Raw genomic sequence first — 12,294 nt, 5'->3', positions numbered from 1 at the left:
TCTCTAGTTGAGCTTTGACTGTAAGAGCTATCTCCCTACAGTGGTGAGCAGTTTCTCTGTATTCTTCCCATGTCACCTGACCTTGCTTTCACAGGGGATACAACTTCCCATTTTTTGCCTTAGCTCCAAAAGAAGATGCCTGCTCAACCAGTCTGGCCTTTTGCCTCATCTGCTTGACCTCCAAAATTTTGGGATTGCCTGCTTATGTGCCATTACAAGGTGGTGCTTAAAAAGTGGCCAACACTGATGGATCCCAGCATCTTCTCGAGCATTTATTCAGAGGCGTCAGTAACTAGTCTGTGAACAGCCTGAAGTCTGCTGTTCTCACTTACTAAGTGGAAGGTTTGCTGGTGTTTTTTTCCTGTCAACAGAGATTTTACATTTGATTGCTTTGCTGTCACTGCAGCCAAGACAGCCACCAATCATGACTTCACTCACAAGACACTCTCTGTTAACAAGCTACAGATCAAGGAGGAAATCTTACCTTGGCAGCTCCCTTAGTATTTGTACCAGGTGCTCTGGGAATCTTCTGAACCTGTTTGTGCCAGCTGTGTGGTGTTATCAATTAACAACTGGTAAGTTGAAGACCCCTATAAAGACAAGAGAAGTTGGTTTGAAGGTATCCCTTAGTTCCTCCAAGAAAAATTCATTGGTGCTGTTGTCCTATCTAGGTGGTCTACAGAAGACTCTCATGATGACGTCTGCATTATCTGTTTGTCCCAGAGGGTCTCAACCATGCCATTGCCAGTTGTAAGGTCCATACATTCCAGCACTTTCATTACATACAGCGTCACCAGCCACACCTCTTGTGCCCTGCCTATCCCTCCTGAGGAGAGGGCCTGTAGCCATCCAACATGGTGGCCCAGTCTCACTTCTGCCAAAATACCTGCTATGTAGTTTACTGCTTTATGCCTAACATGTTCACAGGAGAAGTCATAGCCCACTAACTTTAGAGGAGGGAAAGCTTCCTTCCAGAAATGCAATTCCCATTTCAAGGCCTATGGAGACCACTGGAAAAAATGCTCTTCACCTCAGTAGACTCTGCAACAGGCATCAAGGTACTGCTGCCCCATTATCTAGCTCCTCTTGTGTCCCAGGGCTGACATCACAGGAATGCACAGTCGATGCAGTAGCAACACTTTATTGCTGCAGTCAGTGTAAGTTCAGTTAAAACTGTTGGCAGGAGCTACACCACATCGTGCACTGTGAACAACACTGGTGGAAACGGGAGTAAAAACATTGTAGCAGTCAATGCAAACTGTGTCCTGCTGTGAAGACTGTATTATACACAGACGGCTGCAGGCCATATCATCAGTGCAATTCCCTTTCTCTTTCCCTCTTCTACTTAGAAACTTGCTATCACTGTACAGACTTTTTTAGATTTTTTTTCCCCTGCATTTTACTAGGGAGACAACCCTGAAGTCTCATAACAAAGTATGGTCTTCAGAAGTAAGAAGCAGTTTCTGAACTATTTCTACTTCAGCTACTGGATATAACTACTTTTTTGGATTATCAAGTGGAATAGATATTTTTTACCTATTATGTACATGCGGCAGAGGGTCTGCCAACCTAAAACATGCATAATTCTTTTCTCTAAAGAGCATTGAATGCTGGGGTCTAATACTGCAGTGGCAACTCTCTCGGTTCAAAGCCTAGTGCAAAACTGACCTTGGATGAGACATTTATGTGATACAATTATATAATCAGGCTGAGAATTTAATGAGAAGCAATGGACTGGTTTTTGAGAAAATTTTGAGTTAGTTCAGAAACCAGCTAAAGTACCTAAGGCAAGCTGAAGGAGTCAAGTATAGAGTAATCTGAGATGGAGCATTTTATCAATTATTTGTTTTCTATTATCTGCCTTTTGAGATTATCAGGATGTAGTTTACAATGCCGTACCTGAATCTGAGTGTCACACTGCCTAGATCTCTCCCAGTAATTTCCGATTTAGTATTAGTATCAAAAACTCAACTAAACTTTATTTGAAAGCACAGTCACAAACAGCTCAACTTTTAGTATACAGGCAACACTTGCTTAATTGCCAGCCACATCACTTTCTGCTGCTAGATGAAGACATGGAATTCTGGGTTTGAATAATCACCTTGTAGAAATTATTTGAATTACATGGATGAATAATAGAAAATCTTTCTATCATTAAAACAGTTCTTTTTTTTCTCTTGATCATTACTTATATGTGTTTATTTATTATTCAATAAATGTATTCCTAATGCATAAGAGTAACTGAATTCCACATACTTGATAGAAACAGTGTGATGTATTCAGCAGAAATGTTTCATTTGAACAATCACTCTAACAACTGGAGTCACTAAGTACACTTTAAACTGGTATTGCATGTATAAAAATATGTTTTTACTTTTAAGCACAGGCCTTGCTTAGAGGCACTCAGGATGAATAGATCTGACTGGGGCAATGACACTGAAAATTACAGCACCCTTTGCACTTGCAGGTTTGAATTAGACCTGAGTAAAGATTAATACATTCATTTCCATGGGAAATTTTAACATTGAACTCTGAAGAAGTTCAAGCAAGAATTTGTTGAGCTGACTACTCTCAATCAGTCTCAACAACTTCCAGTTGGCTATATGTAGAGAACCAAAGGTGTGAGCAATGTAGAAAAAGCTCATAGATAGCTCAAGTTGCCATATATCCTTATTCAAGCACCAGACTTAAGAACTGTACCTGAGGCAGGATGGGCGGCAGGCTATGTGATCTTAGTTTTCACAAGGAATGAGAGATGCAGTAATAATAAATCTATTGAACTGTGATATCAGTATCAGATCAGAATATTTACAATATTTATGCATCATTCTGAAGCATCCCTCTTTTACTTTTTTCATTTTAATTGTTTCTTTTATTTAATATGATCCAAAAAATTTTTTTTTAATTTTCAGGAATATAATTTTGAATAAGACAATAAATCTGTTTTCCTCTCTCAAAAGGAAAAACTATCTGTTACAGATATCTGCTTGGCAGGCAATAGATTTGTGCATTTGTGTGACCTGGGAAATCTCTGTTTCATTCACAACAGAGACCAGGAGAGATACACTTCTGGCCTTTTCTGTCACAGACAACAAAGAACTGGTTGGGTATGTGGTGGTCAACAGCATTATGACAGGGGCAGTCACCATGAAACTGTGGAGCTAAGACCTCAAGAAAAGCCTAGCAAAGAGAATTACAGAGTTGTTTATCTGGGAAAACCTCTTCAGGATCTTTGAGTCCAACTGCAAATCTACTACTGCCAGCATTGCTGGGTCCCACCTTACTGTTTCCAAGCTCCACATCCACAAGTTTTTTAAATGCCTTCAAGTGACTCAAACTCTTCCCTTGAGAGCCTGTTCCAGTGCTTGACCCCCCTTTCAGTGAATAATTTTTTCCTGATATCCAATCTAAACCTCCCCTAGTGCAACCTGAGACCATGTCCCGTTTGGCTACAACATCCTTTCAGGTAGTTCTTCAGTGTGGTAAAGATCCCCTCTCAGCCTCCTTTTCTCCAGGCTAAACAATTACAGCTCTCTCAGCCACTCCTCACAGGACTTGGGCTCTAGATCCTTCGCCAGCTGCACAGGTCACAGCTTTGGACATCAGCAGATTTAAGATTGTTCTGGGACTCCTTTGTCAAGATCCCACAGGAGACTGTGCTGGAGAGTAACGGTAAATAGGAGAGCTGGTAAACTTCAAGGACAACTTGAAGAGCAGTCTTCCCCTTCAGAGAGCAAGCAAGCACAGAGAAACAGCGAGCGACTGGCTGAGCTCAGAGATGAATAAGAAGCATTCAGAGGAAGTGAAGAGGAAATGGAAGTCAACTGCATGTGAGGAACATAGAGATCTTGCCTGAATGTTGAGCCATGGATCAATCCAATCATCAGCCAGACTAGAAACCACAGAATTTTGTGAAGGACAAGAAGAGAGGCTTCCTCCAAACAGAAAGGCTAAGGCTGACATGGGTTGGCTATTCAGCAGACATCTCATGACCAAGGGTATCAAACCAGCAAAGTTCTCAACATGTGCCTTTGCCCCAGAGTTCATTTGCAAGATCTGCTTTAAGGCTCTTGGGGCACTGTGGATCCTATGGGCTCCTGGGGATTGTGGAAACTGTCTCACCATGCCCAGTTGGGGGCAGGACAACTGGTGGGCAGCTGGGACAGGTCTGTGCATTGTAAAATCTCTCTGGGAAGGAGATACAGTCAGTATGAGAAAGGTGTTGCTTGGAAAGTTTTATGACATCTGGAAAACTAGTCCTGCATATCAATTTAGCAATATCTATGTTGTGTTTTAGTAGACTTTATTCTTTAGGAGAAGGAATTGCCAAATACCAGTCCTCCAAAACCTCCTCCCACAAAAAAAATGTTGAGAAAAATCAAGAAGTGTGAATGAACCAGGTGAATTAGCTGCCAATTAAGATGTTGGACAAAAATATAAAAAATGTAAGGAGAGCAATTTTACATGAGATCCTTCCAAGAGAAATAATTTTTACAGTGATCACTACAAAGCACAAAGTTAAAAATCCCCATAATATAATTCTATCTAAGTCATTTAAAAAATCCAATTAGTCTCTCAGTGCAAACCTACACAAAGTGTTTTATTTCCTTACATCGGGAATAGATAATGTGATCAGAATCAAAATATGCAGTATTATTCTTACATGGATATCACATAGTGATATCCATGTAAGAATATCCATGTGACTAATTGGACCCTTTAATGAGTGGATGACTCAGTTTTTGCTTAGCAGTTGTTGGCAGTTACAATAGTTCCCAGATTCACTGTGTGATGCATGCCTTTTTATTATGTAGTTCTGTGCCCAGTGCACTGGAGTATATGCTAGTTATAAACTACAAGAGGTCCTGTGATTTTTCACCAGCAGCTTAAAGAAAACTAGACAGTGAGAGCAAATTATTCATTTGAGGAGCTGAGAGGTAAAACATGGAGATGGTAGCAGCTGAGAAAACGACAGAATATTTTATATTCAAAGCAATGTTTTATATAGTTAAGTATTTGAACAAAGTGTGAATAAACAGGGTGTGAATACTACATGGCTTTTTGCCTAAATTCACTTGCCTCCTTATGAGTGAAAAAATTACTTAAATTTTCTGAAAGTTTATGCATCTATTTGGAAGACACATACTGTCTCCATGTGTGGCCATGTATGTGACCTCTAATACCATAACAGAGATGTTTCTGCAATTATTCCCACTGTTCAGAAAGTAAAAGGTGAAGCAAAGTGATGATGCCATATGTTAGTGCTTTTATTTAGTGCTTCTTGCCATTAGTGCTTCTTGCACTTCTTTATAATTTTTTTTTCAACCCTATAATTTCTATTGTCAGGCCTGACAGAATGCTTGCAGGAGTGCTGCTGTGGAGGGGGGCTGCTTGTTTTTCACTCTTGGTGAAAAGACGGGAACACAGTCTTTGACAGGCACTTTGTCATGTATCTAGAAATGTTAAAAAACATCTTGAGAACCAGGGAAATAATAAAATTGAATTATTTTGCTGAAGTGTTACCCAAGGCTTATTTCAATCAGCATTTATTTGCAGGAATTGTTTATAGGGTATCAAGTTGCATAAACTTGCATAGTAAGTCTCAGTTGTTGTATGCAGTCCATGACTACCATCTGCTTAGAATGACATGTTTGAGGTTTCTTGGTTTCATTCAGTCTAACTGAAATTAAAATATTGACAGCAACAGTTTCTGATGCATACAATTTAACAAAAGGGCTGCTGCTATATAGGCTTGTTTTGGATTAAAATTACAACTTTATACAATAACACATATAATCTTGAACTAAATATATTTTTACAAAAATACAGACATAAAAGAAGAACTAAATGAAAATTTTAACTACTAAAATATTTTAGATTCCTAGAAGTAAAACCTATATTTTACTTTAATCGATTCAAGTTTAATATGTAACTTGAAAGAAAATAGAACATTTACTGAGTTTTGCTTTCATTCTCACAGTGGGGTTTCTTTTTTGTTTATTTGTTTTCCATTAGGTAATAATTTTGTTTGCTGGAAAGATCTGGATACTCTGGCATATTTCAGTAGAATAACTTTTGGAGCCTGGGGGATTAGTACTGGCTCCTTCTGCTCCAGCTCAGGGAATTGCCGGGGACATGTAACTCTTTTCATCTCTAAATTGTTGGTTTAATTCTACAGTGAGACACAGATGACTGAAAGTCATTACAGATGATTTCCATTCCACTCAGAAAGATGTGCTTTCAGTTCAGTTCCTAACAGTCAGATGCCCCTGACATAGAACATCAAGCCAATTTACTATAATTGTGTGATTTTTGGGGGTTGTTGTTCTTGTTGATTTTTTGTGTAGTTTGTGTGTTTGGTGGGGTTTTTTTGTTTGGTTTTGTTGCAGCTTTTTGTGTCATGCTGTGTTTCTAATTGCCCACTCTAATGAGGCAGAGCACCCTCATGGTGACCAGCAATGCATTGCTGAGGGGTATAGGGTCATCTCCATGGCTCATTTCTCTTGCTGCTGTGCAGATGAACAGGGTGCTCCAAGTGCCACATTGCCACTTTTAGCACCTACACTGATTTTGAGGGGCTAGATCCACAGAGAGTGTGAACACTGAAGCTGTATCAATTCATATCACCTGAGAAGCTGATAAATCCCATCCTTTACTTGCATCCATAAGAGCACCACCTCACAGGTACATGGCTTTCTATCTGTTGTGTCTCAGTGAAAGCTGGGCTGTGGTTGTACAGCTGTGCTGGGGATACCCAAGTGGATCTCATTCACTCTGGACTTTTGAGCTGGCCCACAGAAATCCATATAATGTAGTCTCAGCATAATCCACCTAATGTACGCTCAGCAAGTTTGCTGATGACACGATACTGGGAAGAGTGGCTGAGGTACCTGAAGGCTGTGCTGCCATTCAGTGGGACCTTGATAAGCTGGAGAGTTGAGAAGAGAATGAGTTCCACAAGGGCAAATGTAGGATCCTGCACCTGGGGAAGAATAATCCCAAGTATCACCACAGGTTTGGGCTGACCTGCTGGAGAGCAGCTTTGCAGAGAAGGACCTGAGAGTCTTGGTGTATTACAAGTTGATCATGAGCTGGCAATGCCTTTGTGGCCAGGAAGGCCAATGGTATCCTGGGGGGCATTGGTAGGGGTGGGGCCAGCAGGTCAAGGGAGGTGATCCTGCCCCTCTACTCAGCCCTGATGAGGCCACATCTGGAGTTCTCAGTCCAGTCTTAGGCTCCTCGAGGAGAGGGCAACAAAGATGATTTGGGGTCTGGAGCATCTCTCTGATGAGAAGAGACTGTGAGAGCTGGGTCTGTTTATTCTAGACAAGAGAAGATAGAGAGGATCTCATTATTACACAAAAATACATTAAATGTGGGTCTCAAGAGGATGGTGCCAGACTCTTTACAGGGGTGCCCAGAGACAGGATGAGAAACAATGGCCGTAAACTAAAACACAAGGAGTTCCACCTCAACATGCAGTAGAATTTCTTTACCTTGAGGATGGCAGAACACTGGAACAGGCTGCTTAGCGAAGTCTCTGGAGGCTTTCCAAACCCACCTGGATGTACCCTGCTCTAGGTGACCTTGCCGTGACAGGGGGGCCAGATGGGATGATCTCCAGAGGTCCCTTCCAACACTAAGAACTCTCAATCCGTGATTCTGTGATATTAACACTATGCAGATTCTAAAAAGGCCAATTTCCTTCTTAAGAAATATGAAAAAGCATTTCAGTAGCACAGGCCAGACCTTTCTCTTCCTGAACTCTGAGCGAAGTGTCTATAAATACTGGCAAGATCTAACACGTCTTTTTTCATGTTTAAGCTGTGATTGCTGGCTTTCAGGAGTATGAGTGTGTGGATACTACCCATGAGGCTTCAGGTAGGAGTGAAGCCAGACTCAGAAAAATACCAGGAAATCCAGCTTTCGCATCCTCCCAAATCTCAGGCCAGACAGAGGAACCCATCTCCTGTCACCAACTGCTTCTCTCTCTGCTTTGTCTCCCTTCCAGAAAATAGATTTACAGCTAAAGTTTCCTTCTTTCTCCTAAATCCAAGCCCCAGTTTCACAGCGTGACACTTCCTACCCACCCTGGGACCCAGGTATGTCAAGGTGGGGAGAATATTCCTAGATAAAATGGAACACATTTTCTTTTTCTGCCTGCAGAAAAGAGAAACAGCAGGTGGATGTAGCATCAGGCCATTCATCTATTCAGAGGCCAGTGCATGCTGGCCAGAAATGCTCTGTGTAGGGACATGTTCAAATATGGGAGTGGAAATGAGTCCTGCAGTCACCAACTGTATCTCCCCACATTCCTCCCTGTCCCGTTTTAGCTTTCTGCCTTAGTTTAGTTACCAAAATGAACCAGGTTTCCTGTAGGTACACTGAACTCAGCACTAGACAATTCTGCTATTTAAGATGGTAAATTAGCCTCACTGAACTTTCCGTTGCTGCACTTAGCTTGATGTTTTTTATTTGTCAGTTTTATTTTAAGCAATAGCATTTATAATACTTTTTTTATATATGGGTATTTATTTATCACATTTTACTGATAAAGTGGTTTTGCTCAGCTTTAGAATTCCTTCTTTTTTAGGTCTTAAAACTCATCTGCAGTTAAACTTTATAAGCTGAAAGACACTGCAGTAATAGTACACAGAAGAGAGAAAAAAGAGTTGGTGTAAGAAAATATGGGTTGGGAGAATAGGTTGGGTGACCTTCCCCCGTAACATTTCTCATCTCATAATCTTGCAGTATCCAACTGTAATTAAAAGTGACTATATCTACTTCTACTCTTGTATAGTAAATGCTTCTGCTCAGAACCCTTTCTCCTTGTAAATTAGTATGTCAGCTGTGGCACAAAAGGGTTTCAATACCTTTTAACAGTTGTGCTGGTCATCAAAAACAAGGTAGACATGCACTGAATTTGTTTATGCATTGATCAGCTTGTTTGAAGACTAAATGATTAGGCACATAAATAGCTACTAGTAAATCTTGCTGTTCATTCCTGCAACAGCTGTGTGGGCAGTGTCTGAACAGTCTCTGGACCTTGTGGACTGACATAAAATAGATTAGGACAGAGCTGTGTATTTGTTAGTGGACATGTAAGTTACATTTACATGCGCACAGATGAAGTTTTTGAGTTCATTTTTATAATGAATATGTGATAAGGCACACCTGTGTGGCAGGCATGGCCAGGGGGTAAGTCAGGTCCAGAGTCAGCCAGGAGCAGGACCAGTGGCAGGACTGGAAGGACAGGGACACAGCCTGCCTCTGAGTCTCACTGGGGAGACCAGGACATGGAATGGGTCCCAGTCCCATGGTTAGGGCTGTGAAGCACTCCAGGGGAGATTTGGTAGTTCACAGTAAGACCCATGGGTGCTCTTACCATGTCAGCTCTAATTCTTTATAGCATACCAGAATTAGAAAACAAACACTTGAATCTATGAAAGCATCAACTGACTCTATCATGTTGGAAAAATAAAGTCAAATGAAAATTTCACAGAGTTTTTAAATTGCTTTGGAGAAAGAAGACCCAACAAAGCAAAAATTAGTATATAAAAAAGGAACAGAAAAATGTATCCATTAAAGAGGTAAGAAAAATACTAATGATTAAATTGTTTTCTATACTAAATTAATACTAAAAACTGTGTTAATTGGTTAATCTTATCTTCCTCAATATCAAAGAAAATGTCTTTTTTTTTAAGGAAACAGTACCACTAGACACAGCAAGCAACAAGCTATACTTGTGCATAAAGGCCATTACTGTGTTGTTTGGTTGTGGTTTTTTTATTAGGCACGGGATTCCTTTACACATTTGGCAAATCCCACTTTTCAAAATCTTCATGGTGGCACATCTCTGTCTCATTTTACTTTGTGAGTGGACATTTGGCCTGAGCTTTACATAATACATAGTTTAAGAAATATAAATTCAGATAATTTGCCAAAAAGTAAATTCAATTCTGATTTTTAAAGTGCAAAGGTATTAAATCAATTTAATGTGGTTTTTTGGATGGTATAAAACACAAAATTACCACTGTGTTTTTCCACCAGCATTTTATTTTATGGTTGAATGGACAATTCATAAAATATACTGAATCAGGAATACAGAGTCACTGTAATTCAGGCTTGAATGGTATGTCATATTACTGAGATATTGGTCAAGGTTTTAATTTTAAATTCAAGACGTATTTTTTGATGATATGCTTCTATTAAATTGGAGAACACGGAAAATGCTTTTAGTTTATAGAATATTTATGCACACTTGCTTTTGATTCTAAGACAGAAGGAAAGTCTCCACTTTCTACTGACATGTTTATTTCCAACAGGTATCTCACAGTTTTTTAATTAACAAAGATGTGTTCTTGTTCTGCTGTTCTCACCTGGACTAGCTTTTGTGATCAAAGTTATAAATCTCTCAAGCTGTAAATTCCTTCCGGGTAAAACTTTGTTATCACATTTAATAGGTACAGGACTGCTATGTCAAAAAAAGCCCTTGAAGGAGAAGCGACCAAGATTCAGTTCTGTTTCACCTGCATGCCTTCCTTGATGAAAATTACACATTGCCATGGGTGTGATAGACACAGTTCAAAATAAACAGCATAAAGAGTGTGGCCATTTTCCTAACCATCTGTTGGCTGGTACCAGGATGCTTTGCTGTCATGCTGCTGACAGTCAGGAGCTGCAGCGAACGCTGGGCACTGGAGAACAGTGAACGCTGATTCTGCAGGAGAGGTGTCTCTTCCAGAGAAGTTGAACAACTGTCATCTTCCCTTTGCAGGAACTCTTTTGCAGGACCAAGGAATAGGCTGGTTGCATAAAAGCAGGAAAGGAGCTTATTTCATCAGGTTATCAGAAATGATTAAAAGGTTTTCATCAAAACCCATGAAGGAAAATAACCCTGAAAGAAAGGACAGTGAGAGCAAAGGCTGCGTGCTGCTATGTAACAACATTTCACCAGATCAGAAATGGACACTAATGACAAATGGACGCAGGAGATAAAGCTCAAAACACAGTGTGAATCTGATCGTGCCTGTCTCTAATAGGTGCCTGAGGGGTTTGTTTCTTTTGAGCTTAGGCTGAACTTATAAATATAATTATTCCCATTAAGTCTGACTGTGTTATTTCTAAGCTCATGTGGACTCTGATCTGATCCTTCATACCCTTAAGCAAACACAAGTAACATATTTTGAAAAAAAAAATTAAATCCATAATAAATATCTGATTAATTAATGATTGTTTTAACAAAAGGATTTTTAAAATTTTCTTTCTATTTTATTTTTTTTGCCTTTATGTTAAAATGCTTATGTATGCTTCAATACCTAAGAAACATTTATCAAAGTGTTCTTTTCACTGGTTATTTTACAGTTTTATTTTTAATGTTTATTGGAATTCCCAATTATAGGTGAATTTTGGTGCACCATTTCCCTAAGAGTTTACATAGAAGCAGGAGATGGTAGGGAGAACCAAATACTACCTTTCAAAAGGGATATTGTTTCTCTACAACACAATATAATTCTGATTTTTCTGAGACAATTTGCTTAGTATTGTAAATCAAACAACTCTTTTTGGTTCATTCCTGATGAACAGAAGCAGGGTTTTTAAAAATTTTTCAAAAGATGGAGGTATTTCTACATTGACTCTATTCCTACCTTGTTGAATACTGAGAACAAAGCGTGACTTCAAAAAAATGTTACACATCATTTATCTGACATAAAGTGCATAATTTTTGCAACTTGTATGTTGATGGATGATTTGTCTATCTTCATTTTACTGCTTTTTAAAAATTGTTTTCTCCCATGCTAATATTTATTGATGATTGATGCTGCTCTTGTTCTACTTTTAGTAATTTAAGATGATTAAAAATATTGTGTAAGTTTGTACCTCCCCATTCATTCATAGTCCAAACCTCTGTGAGGAAAGCTCTCATAAAGCAAAGCTGTGCTTTTTTGATTTGACACATAGGTTATCGTACAAGTCACAGGTCAGTTCTTACTTTGTGCTGGCTTCTGACGAGGACTGGTGGATTTTGGTGTCAAATTCTACTGTCTTTACAGAGTTTGAACCCTACTTGCATACTGGGAAACTGAAGAGACAAGCATGAAGTTGGTTCCATGCTTAAGAAGTTCTCATCTGCAACAGGTATGATTTTTGTTATATGTAAAGTAATTAGGTCTAGAAGAAAAATTGAAGGGTAATGAAAGTAGATGGAGTTACGTATGCTGACAGAATATTGCATTTGCTAGAGAAAAAATGTGATAAGCACAGGAGACAGATGCTGTGGGGAAAACATTTACA

This window comes from Coloeus monedula (assembly GCF_965178545.1).
Source record: "Coloeus monedula genome assembly, chromosome: Z".
Lineage (NCBI taxonomy): Eukaryota > Metazoa > Chordata > Aves > Passeriformes > Corvidae > Coloeus > Coloeus monedula.
Note: the sequence above shows the minus strand (reverse complement) of the source record.